Raw genomic sequence first — 6424 nt, forward strand, 5'->3', positions numbered from 1 at the left:
CTATCTTTTACTTTTAAAGTTGCTTTGTTTTTTTGTTTGTTTGACAACAAATAGCTGGATCTGCTTTGAAGGAGCAAGGACTACTTCAGTGCTGTCCGGCAATCCAGGAGGAGCTACCATCATACAAAGTTTACGTATTGGATTTAAGGCTTACAAGAACTGTGGGTTTACCCTGTGGCTAGGACTTCCAGTGTTGTCCCCAGGACTTCCTGGTTTATTTTGTGGTTGTGGTTTCAACTTCCCCTCCCCTTTGAAGGGAAGGGATTGGAGCTGTACTCTGTTTCCTCCTTTTTTTTTTTTCTGTGTAGTCTTTCAATTTTGCTCTGTTTTCAACTGTCCTGTTACCCTTTTTGTGATTCCTAACACTGTTCCTTTCTTTCTTAGGAATATAGTCTGTTCTTCATCACTCTGACTCTTCTCATTCATAATCACATAGATGAAGCTTCTAATCCACCATTTTACTCCAGTAAGAACTTCAGTCTTAGGTTTCTTTTGGAACAATGCAAAAGCTTAAACTGGGAGGATATATGTGGGTAGAGAGGTGAAGCCCTTCTCCTTAGAGCCTTCCTGTCATACTCTACACTCTGTTAAGTTGCTACTGTTCTAATAATGAGATGGAATGTTGTTGAAATGTTTGCTGTATATGACCAGGGTTGTGTGCATGCTCAAGTTAGAATTTTATTTCAGGATTATTTTCATCTTAAAGCAAAGAGGTTGTGATATATGTATCTTAAGAATTCTATCGTATTGCTATTTATCTATTTCTCATTCCAAATCTATTGAAAATCTTTCCAGGAACATCTGGAAATGATTTAAGATCATCCTTATGGACATTGGTGTCTCAGCAAATACTGCTTACTTCTTTTTTTTTTTTGGGGTCCAGTCGTGGCGCCTGAACTCTGGGCCTGGGCGCTGTCCCTCAGCTCTTCAGCTCAAGGCTAGCGCTCTACCACTTGAGCCACAGCGCCACTTCTGGCTTTTTTCTTTTGGCTTATGTGGTGCTGAGGAATCGAACCCAGGGCCTCAGGCATGCAAGATAAGCGCTTTACCACTGAGCCACCTTCCCAGCTCCAATACTGCTTACTTCTATGCAACTTGGAAGTTACAAATTCATAAGAGCAGCTATGAAACTTAGTAACATTCTTTCAAGCTTTGTTGTGAAAGTAGAGCTGTGTCCAGATTAAAATGGAAAGTTCTAGTTTGGCATCCAAATGTTTTTCAATTTAACATTCCACATTGGGACTTAAAATATATAAGCATTACTGTTGCAGTTTTCACTGTGAGTTTTGATACCCATTTGGAACCTCCCAAGTATGTTTAACTTGCATTGTTTCTATTTTGTTGCCTTTGAGAAGCTACCATAACAGAAAGATTTTGGTAGGATGGAAGGATACCCAAATGTTCTGACTGATCAAAAGGAAAAAAAATCACAAATGTAAAGCTATGTCCCTTTTTTCTTGTCTCAGAGACAATCCTGACATGCTTTATTTATTTCTTGTATAGACACTTACTGTTCAAAATGTTGAATTACAGGAAGATAAAACTGATATACACTTGACTTCAATGAATAGAAAATGAGGAGAAGATCTGAAGATTAGCAAGTTTTGTGAATGTTGCCTGAGGAGATTAATTCTTTTACCTTTCCCAAACTTCTAGGCTTGCTGAGGTTCACTTTTCACAGTAAAGACTAGCAATTCTATGGTTTTAAAAGAGTCTACAGATTCCCATCTGTCCTCACAACAGGAATCTCATTTAGGATGATTTCCCTCCCACCTCTCCTGACTTGCAAGTTAATAACTAGGGTTTAAAATCCAGTGTATTATGACTGAGGCCATAGTGGGCCACATAAGTTACACAAAAGGCTCTCGATCAGGATTCATGGTAATTAGCTAGTATGTGTTGGTAGGATTCAATTTTTAGTAATACCGAGCCTCTCCTGTGGTATTCATCAAGGAGAACAACTGGCCACTTGGCAAGATGACTACATTGAGACATTTCCACCCTGCAAAGGCCAATTATTCACCCTCCCAGCTATCTATTCTAAGTACAGATTTGCTCTTTCTGCTGGGGAGAGCATCATATCAATTATACCATGCAGGGACCTACAGATTCCACCACATGTAGAATTCTACTCTGAAAAGCATCTGCACAAGGAACCCACTTCACCTCCTTCAATGAGCTAATATCCATGAGACCATATTGTATGTACAACAGGCAATCAGGCTCATAGGATGCCACAATGACCTCCAAAAGATGCAGCTATAGTGTCAACTTGAGTAGAACATTCTGAACCGACAGACTATCTCCTTAAGGACACAATATATGTATTAAATCAGTCCTATATAGTACCACATCTCTAGTAGAAAGGAAATAACAGTTTAATAACAGTTTAATTCTACTGAAGTAGAATGGTCTCATTGACTAAGGGATTCGTAAAGGGAGAACTTTTTTTTTTTTTGGCTAGGAGATATAGCAAGCATGATGTTGGACTGCATATTAAAAGTACCACTAGGATACTTTGGTGTCTATCTCCATGAACCAACAGGCAGAAAGCAGAACCATGATATGAGTGAAAATAGCCCTGATCAAGGAGAAATAGGCTGCTTCTACACAATCGGGATAAGGAGGAATACAGGTGGAACATGAGGGACACACTGGGGGTTTCCTGATATTGTTACCCCACAAACAAACTTATGCAACATCCTAGAACTATGAAGGGTATGATTAGCAAGTGCTCAAAATCTTCAGGAAGTAATGTTTGAGCGCCATGACCAGCAAAACTATCAAGACTTATCAAGATGAGGGTAAGTAATTTAGCATAGATAGTGGGTGGAGATAGAGAGGACTGATTGCTGTGTTGAGATCCATTGTAGTGATGAGGTTGTAATTTGAATCACTAGCCATACACTTCGGAGTTTCTTTCCAGGAAGAGAGGCCTGCAGGAGCAGGAGCTGCTCAAATCTATGCAGAGAAGTGGATCGACAAGGACCCTCTACAAGAAGAAATGTAATGGATCAAGGACCCAAGCCACTGCAACTTGGGTAGTCTGACATTCACTATTCTGTATCCAAGCAGCCACATCAGAATATTATAGACTGGAAGGCATAAAGGAAACAAAAGTTTATTTTTTGCAGTTGTAGGGGCTGGGAAGTTCAAGATCAAGGCACTGGGAAATACTGTGTCTGGTGGGGCTTGTTTTCTAAACTATGGCTGTCTTTGAATGTATCCTCAGGGAAGAAAAGTTGAGGAAGCTTTCTGGAGCCTCCTTAATAAGAGCATCAATCCCATTTATGAGGCACTGTGAACTAATTCTCAAAGTCCCCAACTCTAAATACTGTCATGAAGGGTTGGGTTTAAAAATATCAAATTTTTGCAAGCAGGGAAATAAACATCGACTCTGTTTTCCCTGTCTTTCTTTTCATGGACTGCCACTAGTCTATGTTGGAGCATGGCAGAAATTCAAAAGTAAGCCTGTACCAAATGATGAATCTCAGCTCACAAACTCTTAATCTTCTTGCTAAAACTTTCAGACCAAATGCAAATCTATAGGATTTTTTTTTTTTTTTTGGTCTTTTCATTTTTAGTACTGAAGATTGAACCCAGGACATGGCATTTGCGAGGAAAGTGCTTTGCCACTGAGCTGCATCCCAGCCCCATGTGAGAATCTAAATACTTCCACCCAACCTTTCTTCCCTCTGCCCCTCACTTTGGGGTCAAAATTGTTTGTGAGTTCCTTTATTTGTACGTATTTTTATTGTAAAAATGCTGCACAGAGGGGTTACAGTTACATGAGTAATGAGTACATTTCCTCTGGAGGGTTGTTACCTCCTCCTTTGTATTTCCCCTACCACCCCTTCCCTCCTCGCCTTCCCAACTTCTCCCTCCTGGCTTCCCCAAGTTGTAAAGTTCGTTTTCAACATAGTGTCTTGTACATCTTGTTGTTACAATAGGTCAACCTGTAACCTTATTTCAGCATTTTGTAATTTCCCTTCTCCTCCCCAAATTAGAAAAATGTATATACAAGATTCAGGCCACTGGAATCAAATACAGTGAAAACGGGTTATACCAGAACAAACAAATGAAACAAAAAAAAATCACATGGTACATTATAAATACATTAAAAGCAACAGCAAGAAAGGTAAAACCACTATCTTGGGGTTCATTTTGCTTAGCATCATCTTATATGGTCATATGTTGTATGTGATTTCTGTTTTACCATCTCCCTTTCCATTTTCCCCTAACAAAATTCTTACATATTTACTCCCATTTTGCCCAAATTTTAATGGTTTTAAAGTTGAGAGACCTTGGTTTGGAGAGATAATAGTAGGAGTTAGATATCAATATTGATCCAATTGCTTTTTGATGACCTAAAATAGAGCTCTCTGGGATTAGTCCTGGTAACAAGAAAATATATCAGTGAAAATGTTTTTGGGAAACATTTAGAATAAAATGAATAGTATATTGTTCTCAAGAGCCAAAACTTACTTGATCTGAGTTTGAATACATTCTTCCTTCTTTCCTCACTCCATGCCTCCCTCCCTTCCTCCATCCCTCCCTCCCTCCCTCCCTTCTTACCTCCTCCTCTCCTTCCTTCTTCCCTCCTCTCCTTTTCCTCCCTTCTTTCTTCCTTTTTCCTTCCTCTCTGTCTCCCTCCTTCCTTCCCTTCTTTCTTCCTTCCCCATCTTTTTAAGGCACCAATGGCTTTATCTTTTGACTGAACATCATAGTTAATAATTAACAATGATTATTCTACCCCATTGTTAAACATTTGTGAAAGCAATTCTCATGCAAGCAATTTACAGTGACTTTAGTTTGAAATTTCTCATGGTTTGATTTCAGAATAAAGGCCAAAGTTTGATCCTAATCAGAAAAGTTATTTTAGAGTCATGATCTTAGAGTACTTTCTGGGTTTTTACTTCTGGAAATATTTTCTTATTAGTTGTGTCTACTCATTGCTCATAGATTTGGGATAATAAGTTTATCACTTAATAATAATTTTTTCCTTCTTGCACATTTTTGGTATTTGGTTTCTCTTTTACGGCCTAGCAATGTACTCCAAATTAAAACTGAGTTCATTCCAACTTCAAGTTCTAACTGGGTCAGGTTTGCTAGGATGTAAGCCTTGTTTTAGCAACTTTTTTTCATAAAATTGACCAAGGTTTCAAGAGCGTAATGAAACCAGAACATGGGGGAGTTTAGAGTATAGTCTGGTCTCAATTTGTCTGCTCTTAGAAAACCACGGTCTGGTTTCAACCCCACTGAACTTGGATAGTTGAAGTAAATACATTAAAAAAAATGTCCCATCAATACAGTAGAATCCTTCTAAGAACAATGGACTCCAGGGAAAGGAAGTGAAGCTTTACAACAGAATACAGTTTATTTTATGCTAAACTAGACATCACAGATTTTCCGAGTGTCAGTCTCTTTAGAGAGTGATCATGGGCATTGGAGCAGCCCTTCTTGACATCTATGTCTTTATTAGTGTCTAATTGTGTGATTGAACCTCTCAGCTCCCCGATCCTTACTCATAGGCTCAGTTTCACCTCAGTTATAGGGTTTCAACATCTCAGACTCTTAGTGAATGAGGTTTAGTCCAGTGAATGAGGATAGTCCTATCCAGGATTTGGATCCAGGAAGTTTCAGAGAATTGGACTCTCTGGTGGCACATGACCTTGGAGAATGGTTTCTAGACTTACCCCACACTTGGGAAAGGCCCAGCTTCCCTTCATCTGTCTTGCCTAAATGTTAGAAAGCTGTTTCCTGCCTTGGCCCTTTTAACAGTTTTGCTCTGACCTATCTATTTCTTCAAAGTCATAGTACTTCACCTGAACTCCATGTTTTAGATCTCAAGCATCTGCTCATCATTCTGGAGTCAGATCTACTGAGTGAAGAATTATCTGGCTCTCCCTGCCTGGATTCCTACTATTTGTGCTCTGCTGGTCCTGTATGCAGTTACTTTTCCCTGGATTCTAGGGACATCACTTGGATCTTGCCTTCCCTGATCCCAGATGCTCTGTTGTACAAGTAGTGGGTAATGCAGGCACCCCTTCGTCTCTATCTTTACTGTTTTGTGTGATCAAGCCATCTGCTCAAATCCCACAATGTAACAGCTCATCTCTTGTCCTAGTGATGCTGTCAACACTGAAAAATGTTCTTGGGACTCAGAGGCCTCTAGCACATTCTTTCCAACATCCTCAAGGACACTGTTCATTTGTTGCTCGAATCTGAATTTAATTCTTTATTGCACCCCAAATTCATTAGTTGATGAAAGTTACAGAGACTGGTGCTTTCAAGTTTGTATCAAAACCATGATAAAAAGAATAAGACATTACTTTTTTTTCTAATGGAAGCAGAGCAAGTCCAAAAGAAGTATCCCAGGGATGAACTGAACAATGACAACATCACTGGAAAATATAATTTTCCA

This window comes from Dipodomys spectabilis, unplaced genomic scaffold (genome assembly GCF_019054845.1).
Source record: "Dipodomys spectabilis isolate Male_0828 unplaced genomic scaffold, ASM1905484v1 ptg000373l, whole genome shotgun sequence".
NCBI lineage: Eukaryota > Metazoa > Chordata > Mammalia > Rodentia > Heteromyidae > Dipodomys > Dipodomys spectabilis.